We start from the raw sequence: 23993 nt of genomic DNA, 5'->3' as shown, positions 1-23993 counted from the left end.
TACCAAACTGTGCTGTGTCCATGAATGAATATTCCACAAGGAACACAGCTTTTATATATAATTATAATGCACTAATTTATAATAATAACAATAGAAGGGGATTTAGTATAATAGAGCAAGTGGATCAAGGGGAGGGAGGAGAAGAGGGAAAGGGAAGGAGGAGACTGGTCAAATGATGTGCATGTGGCATACCGCCATAAGGCATAATGACTCCCACTATTATGTATAATTATAATACACCAATAAAAAAGATGAGATTCTCAGGGAAAAAAATAAAATAAAAAAACATTAGCAGCAGACTAAATATGAAATGGAACTTGCACCATCACTATGAAGCAAAAAAAAAGATTGTCATCCAGGCACCTTGGGGCTCAGAAAATGGCACTACCCTGCAGCATTGACAGGAGGCAAGTTTCTCAGTGCATTCTGAACGGGAGGTTGTATTCTGGACAGTGCTGTGTCATCATCATGCTGTCCACGAAGCTCATTCATTCTTTCACATGTACGAAGCCCTCTGGAGAATGCCTAGATGCAGAAGACGCCCAAAATTTGTCCTGTAAGGCTTACCTTTATGCTTTGCAGTCTCATTTCATGACTCCAACCATGTTAACCTCTTTTTCCCTGAATTCTTAAATCACTTTGGACCTGAATTATTTGAACCTAATCACTTTGGACCTTACTCATTATTTTGTGTGTGTGTGTGGGGGGGGGGGGGGTCATTTATAGTTTTCTGGTCACCCACAGCCATTCACGGGGCTTCAGGTAACACCCTCCAGTTCTCAACTTGGGCGAGTCCTGCTGATCAGGTTTATCTGAGGGCTTTGGCTTGAGAGATGGGAAAGAAGTTAATTCTACAAGGCTTGAGACCTAGAAGAATGATCCATGAGGAGCCTGAGGAGGAAAACATCACATGGAGGACTACAGACCTCAGCTGAGAAATAGAAATACTGAGACATAGTGACTTATTTTGAATTCTAAGTCCAGTGATGTCCAAATTTGCCTGTAACTTGAACTTCCCAGTTATATGAGACAGTAAATTCCTATTTTTTTTCCTGATCCTATTTGAGTGGAGTTTTCTCTAACTGGAATTATAAAGAGACTACTACATACAAGCTTGCCATATTTTCTCAGCACATTTGAATGTTCTCAGGAGAGAACCATGCTAAATCCTCCTTTTAGCTTTAATCTGATACAAGTGAACAGTAGTCACTCAAAAATGTGTTGCTTCCCTGACTTTCTGGACTGTTTGATTCCATTTGATACTGAAACTAGGTAGTAGGTATTCATTCATGATGCCCATGGAAAACTCACATTGTAGTATCAGCACGTCTGGCACTGGTTTTGAATTCTCAACATTCTACTCAAAACTGGTCACCCCTACCATATACCTACCATATTACCATTCCAAAGTCACAATCTAGATTAAGTCCATTTTAGGACAACATCATATTTCTAATTTTGAAGTCATTCAATATTTTATATGCATAGTAGTCAAATCTGAATCTCAAAATAGATATATGGGGATTTTCTGTAAAATTCTGGCCATATGGTCACTGCTTCCCACAGGTGGAACAGTAATACATATAAATCTCCAGGTAATTTGTTTCATGAGTTGTTGCCCAGTAGAATAATACATTTCCTCCAAATTCTCGAATAACTCAACATGTACATACGCACATTTTCTACAGTTATATATTAAGGAGGTAATAAATATGTATGGTATATTGGGAGGGTAGAGCAGTATAAGGTCACTGAGATGATCATATGGTCACATTGGTCAAAAAAAGCAACCCATTTAGTTTGCCCATAGTCAAAATCAACCAGTGTATGCTGCATTGTGAATTTCTTTTCAGTTCCTCTCAAGTCACAGCCTTTCATCAGTATACTCACTTTGGCCTTCTTTGTGAAATTTTCACACCTTCAGGAATGATCATTCACTATCCAAAGTTCATCTGTGACCACTGTGTTGGGCAGTACTTCCAGGAACTGAGGCTATATCAGTAAACAGGACAGTCAAGGTCCCAGCCCTCATAGACTTAGTATTCCAACAAAGGTGATGGGTAATGAAAAAGTAACTAGATCATTATAATTGTTTCAGAGAGTAGTAAATGTCATGAAGAAAATAAAAAACAGATGATGTTGCAAAAGAGTAGGAGTATAGGTTATTTCACTGGGTGATTGGTTTTGAACTGTAGGCTGTTGGCTCCCACCTAAAAATCTGTGTATGTGTAGGCCCTTAGCTATCCTTTCTTGACCCCTGCATCATAAGATTTTTCTCAATTTGGGGTGACAGGTGCAGGGCAATGTCATTGGAAATTGCCTGCTCTCTCCATTTTTTTTCTCTTTCTACACCTTTCTTCAACTGAGAGAACCTCTTTTGTCTTTAGGGATGACTGTCACTTCCTTTGGAGAACCTCTCAAGGTGTCCTGGTACCCTTTTCTAGTGTATTACTAAATTACAGTCTTGCCCTAATTTTATAAATACCCATTGCACCCAGTGATCAGCTCTTCCACATTTGGGCAACAAGTATAACAGTTATGAACCAAAGTATGAAGACCACAGATAGACTAAACTGGGTAAAAGGACTGACCCTCTAAGGATCCCCATATATAGCTTCGGTAGCACCCAGCCACAGATGTGGTACAAGCCCGTAACCACTCCTGGAGTTCTGGGTTAAAGGTTTCTCTTCAGACTAGACCCAGGCAATCTGGAGCACCAGTGCCCTCTCATGGATGAGCTGAGAAGTACCTTCCAAACAATGTGCACTCATCCAGCTCTTTGCACATTGGACCTAGACAGCACAACTCTCAGACATCATCCTCCTTCTCCACAAATGAGGAAAACCTTGGTGTGCTGTCAGAAAAAGCTGGCTTTACCACTCCTTCCTTTCTTCCCTCAAAAGAATCTGCCTTTTCCAGATGTTTTTCCTGAAACTACCATCTATAAGGATCATATCTTATGGCTTCCATCCTAATCAAATATAAATCTCCTTAGGACAATTTACTTTCAGAAATTATGAGTCATTTCCCAGTAAGAATGAGTCGCAGTTCTTTCTTATTAGTGGACTTTGACCTAAGGCAAAAAAAAAAAAGGGAGTTTAGAGTACTGAGCTACTCTAGACTGGGAATGACAAATGACATGGGGAGAGAGCCCAAAAGACAAACTAGACCTATGAGATTTGTGAATATTATCTCAGTCAACACTCTCAATGGCTCAAAAAAAAAAAACAATGTAGGAACTACTATTATCCTGATATATTTTAAGGTAAGGAAATCAAGACTTAAAACTCCAGAAACTTGTATATAATAAAAGTTTACTGGATTAGCCCCTCCTTTACTCTGATATTTCTCATGACACAATTGATATGGTAAGAGGAAACTTGCAAAAATAGGGTTATTGTATTTTAATGCCTAAAGATGGAAAAAGCAGAGTGGAGAGGAAAATATAAGCAAACACTACCATTTCTGGACTTGGAGATCAAACTGACATTTTTTTACCACTTCCTCTTTTTAAACTGACAATTTAAGAAAAATCTTATGTTTCCAATTAACAAAAGTTATCTACCCCAAATGAACTATCAGACTTTTATTTAAGTGAAAGTTCACAGAGGTTTTTTTAAAAAATTTTCATTACTGGGGATTAAACATGTGATAGGCAAGTGCTCTATCACTGAACTGCATCCCCAGCACTGGGCTGTTTTTAACAAGCATGGTTTATTATTTACTAAATTTTCTCAAAACTTAGATTAGTTCCTAACCTTATCATGAAACTGATATCTATCTCATTAATATAGCAGCTAATGCCTTTCATGCAATCTTAGAAAAAAAATGGGGGTAAAGGAAGCCAGTATCTCTCTATAAAATGAAGCATCTGTGGCTGCCGAGAGCCAGAGGCCATGTCACAGGAACCACGTGTTATTGTTGACACTGTTATCATTATCTTCATTATTATTGGAGGCCATGACAGGAGGAGGCCTTTAATGGATTTCTGTAGGACCAGGAATGTTTGACTTCAGGATAAGATAAGAGAGGCCACTGAGCTGATTTTTTTCCCATACAGCTTAGAAGGTGTGCTTTTTGTCCTTGAAGAGAGAAACCATGAGAATTCAGCTAACTATTTATTCCCAGAAACATGCTGACTGTTTGGCCAAGGGAGCTTACTTGGAAGTATCCTGTAACAACAGGAGAAGCCAATTATGGATTGAAAGTTATAATAGGAAATCTATCTTACAGATAATTTATAGGCTAAAATTGGGAGGTGCATCTTTACCTTGAGAGTATTTCTATGGCAACATTTCCTGTTTGTAAAACACAGATAGATCTCCTGAAAGTATTGTCAGAGAGATTGATAACTAGGAATTGTAGGGGTTAAATTCCTCAAGGTAAACAACTAGGAAGCAACAGTTAACACCTGGATGCTAGTCTCCTTCCCATTCCTGCCTGCTGTCTCTCCCAGGCAGACCAGCTAGATTCTGGCAATGTCTCATGGACTTAACCAATTACTCCTTGCTGAATACAATTGTGTTTTGTGATTTGCTATGGGTGATTTTACTCTGTAGACAGCAATGAAACTCTATTCTGTTACTAACCCTGTGGCTAAGCTATAGTGTCTTAACTATAGTCCACAATTCTCATTGTTTTGGGGACTAGTAGGGAGAAGCAACCTCCACAGGGACCTTTGCCCATGCATCCCAGTTAAAGGTTAAGTCATTCTCAGCTGGCACAAAATCAAGTTGCAAATTTGGTGCCAAATTTCACAAATGTAATATGTACTGGTTGATTCTTACACAGAAGAAAAAAAAATCATAGGGCCCTTAAAAATCAGCTTTCTTAAGAGACTCACCAATAAGGACCCAAGCCTCCAATCCAGTTTAACTCCTTGTTACAGTAAGCTCCTCATCAAATCGGTGGATGACATTTCAGTGGACTTCACTTTGTGAGAGAAGATGCACTAGGACCCTTCAAAATGCCAACAAAGTTAGTGTAACTCTCCACCTCTCTGAGATTTGAAACAGACTGGGCAACAAAACAGATAATGTTTCTTTTCTTGTGAGTTTACGGTAGAGATTTATTTAGGTTACAAAACTACAGACTGTAAAAGACACTACTGTCATTTCTATCAAAATTTGAGTTTTTGTGTTTGTTTGTTTTTAATCCAAGTCAGGATCTATGTTACAATGATCTCAATTTCTGACCTGAAGTGGGAAAAGCTTTTGGTATATAAAGTTTGTTAAGATATTAGCTAGTTAATAATGACAAGGCAAAGCTGTATGAAATTTGAAGCTATCCCATTCAAATTTGACCTGTATCCCTTTACTGACTAACCATACCTAATCTCTCCTCTTTTCTTTTACTTTTTCTGGATTCCCACCTCTTTCCCATTTCTCTTCAGGGTTAATATGTAAAAGAAGGAACATAAGAACTAACAGTTGTTAAAAGAGTTATGAATTGTAATTCTGGAGAAGATGGCTGTGGGAAAGAAGGATTACATTGATCTGTTTTATCTCCATCCAGTAGGACCCTGGTTAACTGAGGCTTGGGTTTGACATTTCCTCCAATTTTAGAAAAAAAGAAGAGGAAAAAGAAGGAGGAAGAAGAGATGGAGGGAAAAATGTACATTCAAGCATGAATTTGCTATCTTAACAAAAAGCTCCTCATCTCCCCCACAGCTGCCTGCCAACCGCCAGAAGGTTTCAGGGTCAACGATTATCATCTCTCCATTTAGACACTTTGACATCTGTGAATATGTTGACCTTGAAGGTTGGACTAAGTCATTCCTAACAGATGTTAATTTGATTGCTCAGTTATGACCTCTCCTGAGGTCTGGCTTTTGTCTTTGTCACTATATTAAGATAGTGATAACCTCCCTGAAGTCATAAAAATGTTCTGATAAGACTTATCGATCCTAGATTTGAAATTGAACAGATAACCAGAGTGTGTTATGGTAAACTTTTAACCTACTTCCCAAGACATAGGTCCACCAAGACAGAAACAAGAGCACATGCTTTTTGTCTAATAAAAGACCACTCTCATTTGTTTTTACATTAATAATTACTGCTATAAAGTTGCATGACTCACTCTGTCTCCTTTATATTTATTTTTGCCAGCTTTTGGCAAGAATAGGACCATTAAAATCAGAAAATTAATGAAACTCCCTCCCTTAGAAAATTTTAAATTGCCAAACTTTGGAAGGCAATAATAAGACATTCAAAATAGTGATGAAAAGCCAAATAAAATTGATTTTTTTTAATGGATAAATAATCAAAGTAAACATCTCTCAAAAGATACATAAATGGCTAACAAGTATGTGAAAAAATGTTCTATATCACTAATCAGAAAAACACAAATCAAAACCACAAGAAGATCCTATCTCACCTCAGTTAGTATGGCTATGCTCAAAATGACAAATGATGGTGAAGATATGGAGAAATGGGAACTTTTATGTGCTATTGGTGGGAATGTAAATTAATGCAGCCTTTATGGAGAACACTGGTTTTCTCAAGAAATTAAAAATAGAACTACCATATGATCCAGCAATATCATTACTAGTATTTCCCATATTTATTGCAGCACTATTCACAATAGCCAAGATATGGAATCAACTGAGGTGTCCATTGACAGAAGAATGAAAAAAGAAAGGGTGGAGTATATACATACAGCAGAATATTATTTACCCATTTAAAAGGATAAAATTCTGTCATTTGTAACAGTATGCATGGGACTAGAGATTACATGTTAAGTGAAATAAGCCAGGAACAGAAAGACAACCACATGATTTCACTCATTTATGAAATCTAAGGAAATAGCTCACAGAAGTAGGGAGCAGCATAGTGATCAGCAGAGGCGAAAGAAAAGTATAGAGAGTGCTTAATGAGTGCACAGTCATAGCCAGATGAAAGGAATAAGTGTTGGTTTTGGTGTTTAAAATTACTATCGCACAGAGAGTGATTACAGTTAACAACATTGTATCATATAATCCACAATAGCTAGAAAAGAAAATTTGAATGTTTTCATCACAAAGAAATGATAAATGTTTGAGATGACAGCTAACCTACCTTGAGTTTATCAACAAATAATATTTAAATGTACTAAAATATCACACTATAACCCATAAAGATGTACCAGTATTATGTCCATTTAATTTTCCTTTTTTATTATTTTGAGATGGGGTTTCAGTCAGTCGCTTAAGGCCTAAGATGCCCTGGCTGGCCTCAAACTTAGGATCCTCCTGCCTCAAACTCCTGAGTCAACTGGGATTACAGGCATGTGCCACTGCACCTGGCTTCCATTTAAATTATTTAATAATATAATACACATTGGTAACCATTAGATAAGTCTCACAGGTGCATCTCAGTGTTGGAAATAATGACTGGCTCTTCACAAAGCTAAAGATGTAGAAGCCATGAGGAAGAAAACCACTTCTTCCTGTGGTGATACAGTGGAAAGAGCATGACCTGGCGGTCAGGTAGAACTGGGCTCATATCTTAGCTTCACAAGGTACCGGCTAGTTAGTCTTAGGAAAATTACTAGAAAGAGCTCAAGATGAATTACTCATAGGTTAGGTGAGGATAACACCCATGTTGGTTATTAGGACTCAAAAGAAATCCTTTCCTTCCAGCATACAGATCCCAAAGCAACACTGAAACTGAGAGTCCTGCTTCGAAAGCTTCCTTGTTAAGCATACCCTCAAACTCTAATTAATGAACAGGATACACATTTTCTGTTGTTAGTAGAAGCTTCCTGACCTGAGGTAGACATAGTACTGGCCAAATGCTTTCAGAGTGGCAATGTTAGAAGCATAAGGTAGGGATGAAAATATTAATCAGTAAACTATTCAAAATTCCCCAGAATGGGTAAATTGTATAGCTTGAAAATTTGGAATAGAGCGATTGGGGCCAGGGATTTTGTAGAAGTAGTGAGGAACAAGGTCGGACTCTGGTCAAGCAAGAAAGGGAAGAGTGAGATCTATAAAGTTCTAGAAGAAGCCTTTGACTATTCTAACCCAAATAACCCTTAATTTATGCCTCCAACATCTTTATTCTGAAGGCCCCTGCCTTATACTCCACAGTGAAGCAGAGGTTTCTTATGGGAAAATACACCCCCCAAAAGAAGAAAAGTCAGGATCACATTCCAGGGTGATTGAGCAGACCTTTACTCTCTCTTTCTGTTTGCTGATGCTTGAAACTATTTTAACTTGACTAGAGCACCCTTCATTCCATAGTTATAGCCAAAAGGTCTAAACGTCACAAGTCTATTTCAGACAAAGTGTTGAGAAATAGGAGTTCCAGTCAAAACATCATCAATCAATCAGTCAACAAATGTCAGTGGTGGTTATTGGATCTCTCTCTGCTTGAGAGAGGGAAGGGAGGAAGAGGCCAAACTCCCTAGCACCTGAAACAAGAGAAAGGGTCACCACCAAATGGAAAACTTGCAGAAAAAAAAAATTTACTTAAGTCACAATTTTGCCTCAGGTGGATCCTAATTATAGTGGAAGGGGGCAGCAGAGGTTGACTGAACTCTTGGATTTGGTTTGAGAGATTTTTAGAGTTTCTTTATTTTTTGCTTTGTTTTGTTGGTTTGGTTTTAGATCTAGTTTGATCAAACTTTTGAAAAAAAAAATCTGTTAGCAAAGATTTATAAACTGCTTTTCCTTTGGTGATATTTATTTATTTATTAAGGGACTAGTTATTTCTTACCAAAAAAAAAAAAAAAGAGGCTCCTGATAAATTGATAACTTGGATGTAAGAGGAAAAAGGCCAACTCTTACCAGATGCTCAACTTTCTCTGCAATATATTTATTTCATGGTAACCCAGCCCAATCAGCCAGTCAGACAGACAGACAGCTGGACAGTCAGTCAAATAGGCAGTAAGACTGTCAGCCAGGCAGCCAGGCAGATAATCAAATAGTCCATTAGACAGATAGTTGAACATGTAGAATACTTTTATCCAATAAGCACATTGTTATAGTTTAAATCTGCTTTCCCCTAAGGGTTTCAGTGTATTTTAAGTGAATTTTAAGTAGATTTAGGACCCAGAATAAATGATTAGTTTCTGGTAATCTAAAATTAATCTCCTACTTTAGCCAGTTGCAGGCTAGTTTTCAAGGCCCTCCGACAATCCTTTTCACAGTACTAGAGGCTAGGGATAGTTCTGTCCATTAACTTTGGAGTCTGAAGACCTGGTACTAATGCACTGGGTTGGGGGTGGGGGGTCACATGACAGGCAAGGGTATAAGTCAAAGCAATACCAGCTAATATAACAGAGAAATCTTGGGACTCCAAGGAGTTAGCATAATGGACGTGGAATGATGGGTCAAACAACTAGGCTAATGGAAGTCTGGTCATCCACCAACAAAAGTGGTTGTCTTGGGCAATAACCTGATAGGAAGTATTTATGGGCCGGGCCTGGAATTGTCCCACACACATTCACCCATGCTCCATGGGTCATAACTCGGACACCTGTCCATATCAGATTGCAAGGGACACTGAGAACTATTCTATCTGTGGGCCCAGAAGAATAGGAAACATATTGATTTTTAGTTAGTAATACCATTGTGTTCAATAAATATTTGTTGAATAAATGATCCTAAGCCCCACACACAACTTATTGATACTTATGATCATGGTTAAATCTCTAAACCTAAAACTGGCTGGCAAGTTTTATCTGTAAAAAGAGCATAATACCTTAGAGGATTTCCTGTGATCTGAATATCTATGTACCCTCCCTCAAATCCATGTTTAAAATCCCCACATCCAAAGTGTATAAGGATTGCAAGATGGTCCTTTAGGAGGTGAGTAAGCCAGGAGGGCAGGACCCCCATACCTGGGATTAGTGCCCCTATACAAGGGGGTTAGAAAGAGCCCTTGTCTCTTTCCACCCAAGTGAGTTTCAAAAAAAAAAAAGGGCAGCTGTCTAGGATTCAAGAAACAGGCCCTCATAATATACTGGATCCACTGGTGACTTTTCTTGGACTTTAAAGCTTTCAGAATCATGAGAAATAAATTTTTGTTCCTTGTTAAGAATAACCAATTTATGGAATTTTGTTACAGCAGCCAGAACAGAGGAAGACAAGGCTTTTCCTTTTTGTTTTTCTTTGTTTTAAAGAAGCTAATCACTCTGAATAAATGAACAGACTTATAAAGTAATAGCATTCCACATGACCTCTTCTCAAATGAATTTGTACCTCATATGGCTTAAAAGCAAGTTTGAGGACTCTAAGTACAATAAACATGAGTAATACAATTGGGATAATTTGAAATGATAAGAGGGTTCTCATTTTCCTTGTCAAAATTATATGATACACATTTGACAGCATAAATGACTTGGTTTAAGATCTCTTATGTCCAATATAAAGAGGGCTTCAAAAATTAATATCATTAAGTTCTTCACACATATGCAATGACCTACACGCATGGTTATTCATTACAGCATTATTTGTATAGGACTGGAAATAACCAAAATGTCTCTGCTCCAAATTACCTAAAGACAATTTGGCTCTTCAGGAAATGTCATCTATTGCTTGGCTCTGGCTATTAGAGTAGAAGGGGCCTATATATCCTCTGCCTTATAATTTCACTTCCAGATGCTACATTGCAATTCCAGAACAAATTCCAGGTGCTGTGAAAACAATTCTCAGACCAAATTCCACCAACTGTACAAACATTTACTAGTAAACAGAGTTAAAATGCAGACACATAACATGTTCTATAGTTGGAGATGTCTGTTTTCTTCCCTAGGTACTTCAGAACAGAAACAACAAAAGCCAAAATATTTAAAGAGAAGGCCTGACCAGCTTTCTGGTAAACTCAGGTGGCAAGGTTCTTTGTGAATTGAAGGACACAGAAACAGTGACCCACTCCAGTACCTTAAGATTTATACCAGTGGTAACACAGCCTTGCTTAGACATTGCTTTGTCCACTCAACTGAAGCCAAACTTTAAGACCAAGTCTCAGGGCTGGGATTGTGACTCAGTAGTAGAGCTCTCATCTGGCACAAGTGAGGCCCTGGATTCAATCCTCAGCACCACATAAAATAAATAAAATAAAGGTATTGTGTCCAACTACAACTAAAAAATAAATTTAAAAGAAGACCAAGTTTCATGCCCAACTCTCAATTTAAACTCACCTGACCTCTGTATTCCACAATAATCAGGTGAAACATATTTTCTTCCGTTATCATGAATTTGAGGAGCTACCTCCTTTAGTCATTGTGTAATATGATCGGAACTGTATGTAGAAAAACTAATCAGTGACCAGAATAGCCCAAATAAATAATGATCTTTGTTCTTGAGATTTGCAAAACTGAAAAGCATCTTATGATGAAGCAATTAGGGTCAGATGTACATCAGCTGCTGTAAAAGGCACCTGGCAGTCTGCAGTTATCCATCACCAGCTTTGAGAAGTCTCCCACTAGATGGAGAACACCTATCAACCACCTGTATAAACCACTCTTAAATAAGCTTCCCAGCAAGATGAACTTTGTGACAAGAGTAGTCCATCTACTCATCTATACAGCTTTTTAAATGAAGTTGACTTCCTTGCCTCAACATTTTGTCTCTCAATTAGTCTGTCATATGGCCAGTAGCCAGACTTGGACCCAACAGTATAAGAACATGGACCCAATAGTACAAGAACTACACCTGTTTTGAATTCTGCTTATTTTTTCCCTTATGTTAATCAACAAATTCTGGTACAGATTTCAATAAGGATATTTAAAACTAAGTAATCACCCTGAAAGTGTTGATTATTGGTCAGGTTACTTCAAATGCTAACTAATCACTCCCAAAGTTCAGATCAGATTTCACTTATACACATACTCAAGAATTTTCTCTCAATTATTTCAAAAGAAAATGACCATGAAGACAATATACTTGTTAAATAAATCATGATATACCCATAAAATAAAATGCTGTGTAGCTGTGGGAAAGAATGAGGGCACACACGTGGGCAGCTATGGAAACATGAAGTACCCCAGGTTATATGGTCACTTGAAAACAGATAAGCACAAGAATAGTGTGCACAGCATGTCTCCACTTGAGTAAAAAAAAAATAATTTATATATCATACACATGCATAAATATATCTAGAAAATATAAAACTAGATCTAGATTTTTTTAGTGACAGTTTCCTGGGAGAATTAGCTAGTGTGAGGGTATGAGGGTGGAAGAGAAACAGTTCATAATTCTCTTTCTGTGTCATTTCCAAACTAATTTCAAACACTATCTATCAAACATTAACTATCTTTCAGCACACTTTACAAAGCACTTTTTTGAGAAGCACCTCAATGAACAGTAACATATTTATTCATTCTGTTGAAGTAGCAAAGAAGATTGAGGTCACAGACACTCCTAGTACCTGTCTTGTGGTCAGCAACCCCTATTCCATTCCTTGTAAAGCTATCCCCAGTCTGATGCTACCCTTCTCTCACATATCTTGCACATATCTTGACTCTACAATGGTCACCTCTTCTGTCATTCTGTGTCCCTCACTCAGAGGGTACAAAGGTCCCTGGTCCTTTAAATTAGACTCATATGCTCTATTTTCTGCCTCACTCACTCCTGAATAAAGCACACAACAAATTGATAAAGAATGATATGCAATTTTTCCTACATAGTTAAAGGTGAACTCACCAAGGCCTCAGAGCAAAAACATTCTTAGCAAAAGCCAAAAACAATAAAAGGGTACTTCCCCCCAAACCACTTAGCAATTCACCAGGATATTTATTGATACCATCTTGTTCTTAAATTGATTTCAAGGGAATACTGGTGAACTTTTGTCCTCCAGAAATTTCCTCCCTTCTATCATTCTTCCTCCCATCTTCCTCCTCCAAGTTCTTTTATTTCTTCCCAATGAAAACACCAGAAACAACGCCCTCTTAATCACATTCTCTCTGTCAAAATTAAATGGGTCAGAGCTTCAGCCACTAGTGAAACAAGAGGCAGTTTGTTTGGCTTAGATGTGGGATTGTGGAAATGCTTGCCTGAGTGCCAGTTTTCAGATGCTAATGTTATACAGGAAGCATTCCCAGGACTAGAGCCAGTGCAGTCTCACCATAGCTGATAGTCCTAGTTTACAGGAAGGGATTGAATACTGTGGGGTAAGCGGGCTCTTCCTCACTTCTATGGACAACAGATGCAGAAATTGGCAGCTTGCAGGCCTTATTGGCACATGGACAGCTGTAATCTGATGCACAATGTGGTTTTCAAAGACTTTTCATTAGTAACAATCTCTAAAATAAAATTTGTAGATATCAAAAAATTCTGGATTGAGCATCTCTTAGTTGGATGTCTGGCTAGCCAAGAACTGAATCCTTCAAGTCAGCACTTCAATAAGACCAGTCGTAGCTCTCCAGTTCAACGTGGTCCCAACGATCTGGCTGTTATGGTGACATGTTACTGCATGAAAAATTACCCCCAAACATCAGAAGTTTCAAGCAACCACTTTGTTTTGCTCATGATTTTGGAGTGACAGGCAGATGTCAGCTGGTCTGCAGTCATCTGAAGTCTCAACTGGGTTAAAGGGCCAAGATGTCCGCTGGCACAGCTGCTCTGATGTAGCCAACATTGGCTGGGTGCTCATGTGCGGGTATGGGTTGGAGCACCTGTATGAGGCTTCTGTAGGTTGGTATTATGGAAGGTCTTCTCCTCAGAGAGTGTTCTAAGAAAAACAGGGAGTATCCCATAGGATGTTTCATAAGAGAACCAGGCAGAAGTGAGCAGTCTTTTATAATGTAGAGTCAAAAATTTTACAGTCATCCCTCAGTATTTGTTCAAGAGTAGTTCTTGGACCTCCAAATATGCTGAAATCCAAGGATACTCAACTATCTTATAGAAAATAATGTAGTACAATAGGCCCTCTCCATCCACAGGTTCCATAATTACAGATTCAACAAACCGTGGGTCAAAAACATATTTAAAAAAAGTTCAGCTATATTTAACATGTACAGACATCTATCCTTGTTGTAAACAATATAGTATAACAACTATGTACAAAGCATTAACATTTTATTAGATGTTATAAGAAATCTAGAGATAATTTAAGGTACTTAGGAGATGCACTCAAGCATCCTGGAATTTTAGTGTCCAGGGGAATCAATCTCTTATGGATACCAAAGGACAACTGTACTCTGTTGGCCGAAGTATTCATAAACCACTCAGATTCACATAGATGGGACATGTTACCATCTAAGGGCCTCAGGTCTATTGTGTCCATTCAGCAAAGAATTGAAGAACGGGACACAAAATATCAAGCAAATAGCAGTTTTATTATAAGAGCAAAAGTAACACAGTAACAGACTTCTCTGAAGAGAAGGAACCCATGGAGCCCCATGGGAAAGTACTAACTTTTTCTTTTCATAAGTTTTGGGCATTCCCCCTTTTTCTATCTCCTCCCCCTCTCCATAGTCTCCATATTATCACTCATTGGTATCCCCTGGGTCCACGAGTCTATTTTAGTCATTCTGTGGGATGACCCCCCACTTATGTCCACTAGTACATAAGTATACCTGATTGGGTCCCCACTCATGTCAACAAGCACTTTATCAGCTAGGAAGTTGACCTTTTTGGAGATTTTCTTTGTGCTTTTATTTTCCCTCAATCCCTGCTCTCACAGGAGACCCCCACCCTCCTTTTGGGAGTTGGGAGGAGGACCGCTCTGACTACTTTAAGCTGGAAATGAGCATTGTAATGCTTGAATCTGTGTGTCCTTCCAAGGAGAGGTCAAGGCAAAAAATGCATTGTCAGAGGTCCTTGGTAGAAATTGGCAAGCACACTTAATATGGGGTTTCATCTGTACAGCCATTGTTCTGATCATAACATACAGATAAATATCATAACAACAAAGTAAGATTAACACTAAAGCATATATTGTTATAGGATTCAGCAGAGCAGAAAAATATCATTGTGCCATTGGAGAAAGAAACAAAAAATTACACCAATGATGATTGATGCCAGTAGTTGTTAAATGTGAAACATTAATTAATCTTTAGCTATAATTTGAACACATATTTTATATTAATTTAATTAATGTTTATTATGTGTTAACAAATTTTTAACTATATTACTTCAATTAAGGACATCTATTAAGGGTTTTAAACTTATATACATGTAGAGTAAAGGTAATAGTTTTGGGGTTCATGTTAAAGTAACATCATCACTCAATTAGGAGAAAGGTAAAAGATGTCCCCCTGTCAATGGAGAACCTCTAGGTGTTTGATACACCCAGAAAAAGGAGCAACTTGATTAAGAAAGTTTAAGTCAGTTTGATTATTAGTTACTAAGAAGACACATTGAGTAGTTACTTCATAGAGCATAGAGAAGTTATGCACAGGATACAGAGTGAGTTCATGTGGAGAGCAGTGACTGGATCATGGTCTCTGACTGCCACAGAGCTGTGGCTGCACTTTGCTCTACGAACTTTCTGTGCAAAGGTGCAGGACAATATTGTCCAGGAGCTATGGTAAAGTCCTGCCTAAGGAAGTTCTGTGCAAAGGTTCAGAACAATAACAGTTTTCACCTTGAGCTCAGATACCAACTGCCGGGGATAGAGAATTCTGAGCATAACAAGACAACCACAATAACTTGCAAGTGCTGCAAACTTCACATTTCTGCTCTGCAGAAACTAGAAATCCTGGGTGCAGCAGGATTTCTTAGCACTGCAACAGTAGAATAGCTACAAAAATGTTTCTAGTTCTGTAACTTTTTAGTGCACAAAGAACAATGCCCCTATAGCTTTAACTTCCAAACCCTATATAATGAATGCTGAGCTAGGTCTGGGTCACTGTTGCTCCATCAGAGGTCAGTGTTCTACCTGGTCCCAGCTTCTCTCTATAAGTGTTTGTGTGTTTTTCTTAATACCCCATTGCCCCTTGCCTGTTTCTAGGGTTTGGCCATGCAGGTTACAACAAGGCCACATAAATTAAAGGAATGTTTAAGCAGGCAGGGCTCTGTCTACCTACTCAACAAGCCACATACTTCTCCTTGATTACAAATAACACATTCAGATAGGGAATAAGTCACATTGGTTTCATCTACATGAGCACCAATTAACTGAGGTAAGGCAAATAAGGAATGTAGAATGAAAGGTATAACATAATAATTACATAAAATAGCTGTTGATTGGATTTCATAATGTTGTCTAGTCCCTGCACAAAATAAATCCCAAGCCCACCTTCCCACTTTAACCTAGTCTAAGAAGGCTCAGGACAGAGGGCTCATTCTTGGAACCATGCCCTCCTTATCCAAAGGCAAGCCTTTCCCATAGTCAAAGAACTTCCATCCAAAGTGCCCCTCATCCAGGGTGTGTTTCCTGGCTATAAAGTCATCCAGTGGGTTACAGAAATATCAGTGGCAAATAACTTACTAAATGTGGCACCACTTTTTATATATATATATATATATATATATTATATATATATATATATATATATATATAAATATATAATATATATATTATGCTTTTTTCTGTATTAAAGTATGTGTGTGTGTGTTTGTGGAGAGAGAGAGAGAGAGAGAGAGAGAGAAGAAAGTCCAGTTAAAAAACATGTTAGCATTAGTATCTATATTTAAATTAGCATTAATTATTAAGTAGGTCAGGAATTGCTTATCATAGTCAAGGTCGGTGAGACATGATCATCATGGGCAGCCATTGATCAGTAATTGTCAAAGCTTGAGCTCCATCTTGTCCAGCACCATGCAGTCTGCTGGCCAAGCTCCCAAGGGCTATTGAGTTTACTATGCCCAAACCAGTTCCAGCTCCACTAAGCAAAGTTTCACACCAAGCTCTTTATTTTTAATTACATTGTTTTAAAGTAGAAAATGTCAACTGAGTAAAGACACATTTTTTGTTACTATTGTATATGATGTTATCTGTACTCAAATCTTAGTCTTAGTGGTCTAACCAAGTGAGATATGAGTACTGTCGGGTGGAGTTAAAGGCATTCTGTGAGTCCAGGTGAGTACCAGAGTCCAGGTTTCCAGGAGAAAGATTCCTACAGCATACTTTTGTGTACCACTCATAGTCACAGTGAGGTTTTTTTTAGAAATAGACTTAAGTATATATGAAGATTAATTCACAGAACAAGGTGGCTATACCTATGTAACTAAGAACTAAGAATAGCATATGTTCAGGGCCCCAGTCTTGTGGAGTGTTACCATTAACCCAACAGTAAGCAGTAAAATCACTGCTTATTAAAATATGAATAAAATCAAAAATATCAGTTAGTTCATTTAAAGAGGCACTTGAGATCTTTTCAGTTTACATATGCAGTGGTCCTTAAGAGCCTTGGTTATGTTGGACTCAACAGGGGTCTCCAAGCCTTAAAGCAGGTATGATGTATCCAGGAGTCTTGTCTTGCTTCATGGGCTACTGAAGAGGTGGACATGATTACAGGATAAAGGCATTCCCTTATTTGGATCTGTAGTTTTTACTGACAAGATCCCCTGGATAGATGAAAGGCGGCCCTTGATGATCTCCCTCAGGGAGTTCTTATTGAATTTACTTAAGAATCTGTTGAAACTTGGCCACCTGAGTTACATGGAATAAAAATTGAGAAGTCTTAAAATCTGAAAGTAAATCATTAGACAAAAATGGTCTTTAATACAAGAACTCAAATGGAGTTAGACCCTGCTGGCCAGGGGTATTTCTAAGCTAGGGGTATTTCTTCTCAGGGGTATTATGAGAGCCAATAGTAAATGTTTAACCCAGAGGACCTGGATTTCCTTGAGTAGTTTGGTTAAGTTTCTCTTGAGAACTTCATTTGTCTTTTTTGCTTTGCCTGAGGACTGAGGTCTCCATGAGCAACAAAGATGAAATTTTATTCCTAATGCTTGAGCTTTGTGTTATTTCTGCCTTAAAGGCAAGTCCATTATCACTCTGAAGACTCTGAGGGAGACCAAATCAAGGAATAATTTCCTGCAATAGAATTTTTACAACTTCTATAGCCTTTTTAGATTTACAAGGAAAAGCTTCTTCCCACCAGTTGAATTTATCTACCAGAAGTAGGAAATATTTCAAATTTGGTCCTCCAGGCAGATGGGTAAAATCTAACTGCCAGTCCACTCCTGGATGGCAACCCATCCCCTGGCATCTAGGAGAGCCGAGGCATTTATTGGAAGGATTAACCTGCTGGCAGAATTTACAACTTTAGATGATCTGTTGGAGTTTTGTCTTTTAAGCCCCGTCCTGAAAACATTTTTATATTAAAATAAGAGTATTAATTCTTTCCAAAGGGTAGAAGTGGTGGAAAGATTTAAAATCTTTCATTGTAAAGCAGCTGCCTTGGCTACTACATCTGCAGTCTTATTTCCTTTAGCTATTGTGTCCTCTCCCTTCTGATATCCAGGGACATGGATAACTGCTAGATAAGAGGGCAGGGAAATTGCCTCTGGGAGACGAAGAATTTTCTTGGCATGTTTAACAGGAGTGCCAGCAGTAATTGCTCTTTCCAGATAGCTGCATGAGCATGAAGTATAAGAAAGGCATATTTGGAATCAGTATATATGTTCACCCTTTTATCTCAGGTGAGACCAACTAGTTCTGCCAGTTGGACTCTGGTATTGATGTGAAGTTGCCCTAATGTAAGAACCTTAAAATCTGTTACCATTGTATACCCATATCCCTGTATATCCATCACTCACCAATGAACTCCCAGCAGTGTACAGAGTAAGAGGTATAAGATGATCAAGTAAATACAGTCTGGCAGCATTAAGTGTTGTTAGAACTTTCTCATAAGAATGGAGAGTTTTGTTCCTCTGTCTCAGGTAATAAAGAGGTTGGATTGGGAATCTGATAGGTCTTTAACAAAAAAAAGCCTGATATTTGAGTATACTTTTCTCTAATGACCATAGACTACATTTAGAATTTAGGATTTCTCCTATGTCATGAGAAGCAAATATAACCAAGGGTTTATGTGTCTTATAGATGGAGTCCCACTGCAGTCATAGCTCTAAGACTTCCAGGCCATCCCTTGGTCACCTTGTCAAAAAATGGGGGCATGGGCTGGGGATGTGGCTCAAGCGGTAGTGTGCTCGCCTGGCATGCGTGTGGCCCGGGTTCGATCCTCAGCACCACATACAAACAAAGATGTTGTGTCCTCTGAAAACTAAAAAATAAATATTAAAAAAAAAATTATCTCTCTCTCTATCGCTCTCTCTTAAAAAATATTTTTAAAAAATGGGGGCTATCTCTGAATCCTTGGAGAATGACTCTCCAAGTAACCTGTTCAACCTTCTAAGTAGGATTCTCAAAGGTGAATAGAAGCTGGTTTCTCAAATGCAAAGGAATATAGAAAAAAACATCCTTTAAGTCTAGGACAGTATAATAAGTAGTTCCCTGGAGAATCTGGGTTAAGGAGAGGATTTGGAACCACTGAATGTAGAGGAACTACTGTCTCATGATTATACAAAGATCCTCAACTAATCTCCATTTCTTGGGGCTCCATAGAGTCTCCAATATAGGAGTATTATAAGGGCTAGAGCACTCTACCAAAAGTCCCATCATTTTAAAATCAGTATAACAGGTTCCTTCCTAGCTTTATGTTTTAAGGGATATTGTTTTGGACAAGGAAAGTAGGAAGGATCCTTAAGATGAATTTTAACAAAGGTTGTGGTCTCTGGCATAATGAGAAAGGAGCATCAGATGTGGAACTCACACCACAAACAATAAGAGGTCTTGTAAAATATTGCTCAAGGAGTCAGCCCAATGTGCCCCGAATGGTTACTCTATCTTGGGACCAGGGTCCAGGAGAGAAGAACAAGACTGAGAATCAGGCTCCCATATGGAGAAGAAAGCCTATCTGGTGCCTGTCCATGAGCAGGCTTACCCAAGGCTCCTTAAGTTGGGCTTCAGTGATCAGGAGCCATAAAGAAAGCCCCTGGGATCCATTGCTGGGAACTGGTAGGCAACAGCCTCATCCCCTCAGGTTCTGAGGACATCTAGCCTTCCAGTGATTTTCCTGACATAGAAGACAAGGTCAGGAGGTGGTCCAATAGGTGGCCAACACCTCTGGGGACAATCCTTTTATAAATGGCCTTCTTTTCTGTAAGAGAAGCAGGAGGTGAGGGAGTATTCCTGAACACCTGCTATCATGGCTGCCAACAATTCTCCATGTTATTTGTCCTTTTATTACACACTGCAAGAAGTGATGCCTGTCCCATTCATCCCTGTCACTGTCCGTATTCCAGTGTGGTTCTGTGAAGGAGACATCCTGGTCCCAGCTTTTTCCTTACACTGTCACCTTTCCTCTTTGAGACGTGGAGAAATCATTTTTAGTTTCAACAGCCTTTTCTAAGGCCCTTTGTCTTTTCAGGGAAGTCAGGGTTTTTCCTAAAAAGTAGTATAACATTGGGGCTGGGGATGTGGCTCAAGCGGTAGCGCGCTCACCTGGCATGCATGCGGCCCGGGTTTGATCCTCAGCACCACATACAAACAAGGATGTTGTTTCCGCCAAAAAATAAATATTAAAAAATTCTCTCTCTCTCTTTAAAAAAAGTAGCATAACATCTTTTCATGCTAAGTCATAAAGGTTTGATTTCTGTTGGAAGGTCTGAATATATTGTTCTTGCATTTTAGTATAACTACCCAGGTCCTTTTCTATAACCTTTAGTTTAATCAGTGAGAAAGGAACATATACCACTTCAGGTCCAAAGTTTCCTCCCAGCATTTGCCAAAGAGAAAACACACCCTGGGTGAGGGGCCTCTTGGGAGTACTTTGACCATGGGAAAGGCTTGCCTTTGGATAAGAAGGGCATGTTTCCATGTTTCCTCTGTCATGAGCCTTCTTATACTAGGATAATATGGGAAGGTGGGCTTGGGAACTGTAACTTCCTCTTTGGGAGGAGCAGAAGGGATCTCCTTTTCATCTGATGGAGGCTTATTATTCCTTGGCAAGGGACATCCCTTTTCCAGGGGTTTGTTTCTGGTTTAGAGCAGCATACAGCTGACAAGTTCTGAGTTCAAGTTTACAATCCTTTGCAAGTTCAGGGTGATCCCTTAGATAAAAGAACAACTGTACATAAGAAACTTTACTCCATTTACCATCCCATTTACAGAATAGGTCTAATAGTTGAATGGTACCATAGTTCAGAGTCCTCTCTGGTGGCCACTGTTCTCCATCTCCCAGTGAGTACTGAGGCCAGTCTTTAGTATAAAAGAAAATTAAAGATTTTCATTTTAGTTGGGAGTGCAGCTTAGTTTATCCCAGTATTTAAGCAGGCAGGAGAGCGGTAAGCCTCATGGGATTTTGGAGGAATTGGATCCCATCTGGAAACAAAAAGAAAAAAGAAGTCTTGATGGGGGTCACCCAGTCCCCATTTCACTCTTTTATAAATATGGAGGGGTGGCTCTGGCCTGCAAATTAGATAGACTGTCTTGGCCCAAATCTATCTGAGGAGGACCAAATCCAGGTAGGGACAAGCCATAGCCGGTGGTCCAGGACCTCAATATATTTTTTTTTATAACTAAGACATCTTTGGTGTCTCTATTCCTTGAATATGTGTATCTTCCAAAGTACATCTGATACAAAAGGATTGATGGCCACCAGGAGGAAAAAAATTTTAGGAAGGGTATCTGTTTTAGTCATCTTTTTGCTGCTGCAACTGAAAGACCCGACCAGAACAACTGTAGAAGAGGAAGAATTTACTTGAGCACTCACGGTTTCAGAGGTCTTAGACCATAGAAGGCCAGCTCCATTCCTCAGGGCTGGAGGTGAGGCAGAAGAACATCATGGCGAAAGAGTGTGGCAGTGGGAAGTGGCTCACATGATGATCAGAAAGCAGAAAGAGAGAGACTCCACTCGCCAGATACAAATATATACCTCAAAGCCATGCCCCCAATTTCCACCTCCTCCAGCCACACCCTACTACTTCAGTTACCACTGAGTTAATCCCTATCAGGGGATTAATTCACCAATTGGGTTAAGACTCTCACAACCCAATCATTTCTCCTCTGAACCTTCTTGTATTGACTCACACATTAGCTTTTGGGAACAAATCATGTCCAAACCATAACAGTACCCTTCTGGTAAACAATTCTTTTGTCACCTTTTTATTTAGGGGATCACTTGCAAGCCTAGTAAAAAGGAATTTTACCCAGGAATACGATGTTAAAACCTGTTAGTCCTTGCTTCCCAAAGCATTCTGGAAAATGGAAGAGATGATCAGCCACTATCATAGTTGCCTCTTCCTTCCCCCTCCCCAATCTCTTTGTATGTATTTCATGCTTTTATAAGACAGAGTGAGATGATCACTTAAGTAACTCAGAAAGAAAGAAAATTCTCTCACTCTGGGACTGGTCTTCTTGCCAAGGACAATTCTCTCAGAAAAAATGACAGGAAGGACATAAATGACCCTGAAAGAATCTCACATCTGAAGATAGCATTCTCTCTCACAAAAGGTAAAGAAACTGTACCAATGTTGTCTAGGACAATGGAGTATATTGTTTATTCTGTACCCACTCAAACAGGCTCGGAACTCAGCCTGCTAGCCATGGCTGGGGTCTCCCCAGCCTTAGAGAACCAAAGAAGTATAGGACAATCCATGATCACTTTCCCAGTCTCATCAGCCATTTGACATGACTGTTGGGGACCTTTGAGTTGGTGATCCCAATCCTAGATGAGCCCCTAGTTTTGTTACCATCTATGGGTCTTGGAATACTTGTCTCTGTTCAGCAAAGTATTGAAGAACAGCACACAAAGACAGCAGCAAGCAGCAAAAGTAAAATAACACAGTAACAGACTTCTCCACAGAGAAAGTGCCCCAGAGCCCAAGTCAGATAGGAAAGTGCTGACTTGTACTTTTCATAGGTTTGGGGCCTTGGGGTCCATGATTCTAACCCAGTTCTTCACAGAATCTCCCACTACAGAGAAGGATTACAATTTTTGTTTGGGTCCCCCCAAAATATTTAGGAATATGGAGTGTTGTGCTTCATTTCTGGTCAGTATAAGAGTTTGTTCACTTACTTGTGACTTTTCTGGGCAGAATCTCACTGGAGACGCAGCACAAGGCTCCTCATCTTAAAGGGCAAGTGTCACAGGTCATTGTTGTCAGATGTACCCTGAAAGAGTCAACAGATCTTTTGTTAGAATCTCCCTTCATTCCGACAAAACTAAGTAATGCAGAAACTATCATTCTTAAAGAGGATTATGTCTTCCCAGCATTTATTCTGGTTTTTAAACCTCCAACCCCAGCTCTGGGAAGCAAAAAAAAAATTACATTCTTCCATACAAGAGGGCTGACTTCTTATTCCCTTCCACTTTACAGAAGACTGAGAACAAATCCAAGAGGGAGAGGTTCAGGAAGGGGAGACAAATGAGGGAGGTACAAAGTACTACTTGTATCTCAAAAACAAACGCTAGGCAAAAGTTGAAGAATGTGCCCATAATCTAAGGGGTTATGGGAATCACCTGGAGTCAATGTTTTTATATTCTATGTATGGGCTGGTTTTTACTGGTGTGTCCTCTGGCTTGAGATTTTCAAACTCCTGTTTCCAGCCAAATTGTTTTCTCCCTTCTACCCATACTGTTTCCTGGCATGGATAAGAAGACTACTTTATTCCCATTAACACAAGCAGTGGACAGGGAGAGCAGTAAGAATTAATGTTTACTAAGACCCTATCAAAGGCTAAGCATTGTTAAGCATTGCCTAGATTTATTCAACCCCAGCCCAATCCCCTCTGAAGTGGATATCATTGTTCAAGTTTCACAGAGGCTCAGAGAAAGAAATTACCCTAGATCACATAGCCAATAGGATTCAAATCCAGTCCAGAATGATTTCCATGTGCACCCCATGAATTGATGTTGTTTGAATAGAGTCCAAGAGATTTGTAAGTAGATGAGAGGGCTGGAATAAGAATCTTTGAATTATTTGACCACTTCATGGCCTAAGAGGAAAAGAAAAGGCTAAAAAGCAGACAGACATGGAAGGAAAAAAACCAAAATAACATTTTTAATTTAATATTAAATGTAAAGGTGAGAAATTCAAAAGGTGGGAACAGAGTTGA

General features: G+C 39.0%; 1 long non-coding RNA gene across 2 annotated transcripts in view; it reads right to left on the bottom strand.

The window, feature by feature from the left end:
• LOC124080063 (uncharacterized) overlaps positions 1-23294 on the bottom strand; it is a 108918-nt gene extending 85624 nt beyond the window's left edge. For both annotated transcript variants that reach the window (XR_006847570.1, XR_009225070.1), the window contains exons 1-2: positions 23207-23294; positions 22954-23048 (exon numbers count right to left, since the gene is read on the bottom strand). This is a non-coding gene — a long non-coding RNA (uncharacterized LOC124080063). The remainder of the gene's footprint in view (positions 1-22953; positions 23049-23206) is intronic.
• Between the last annotated feature and the right edge of the window lie 699 nt (positions 23295-23993).

The sequence above is a fragment of the Marmota monax genome, unplaced genomic scaffold, assembly GCF_021218885.2.
Source record: "Marmota monax isolate L192 unplaced genomic scaffold, Marmota_monax_Labrador192_F-V1.1 WCK01_AAM20220418_F8-fsc00265, whole genome shotgun sequence".
Classification (NCBI taxonomy): domain Eukaryota; kingdom Metazoa; phylum Chordata; class Mammalia; order Rodentia; family Sciuridae; genus Marmota; species Marmota monax.
This window is presented reverse-complemented; position numbering and strand designations above follow the sequence as displayed.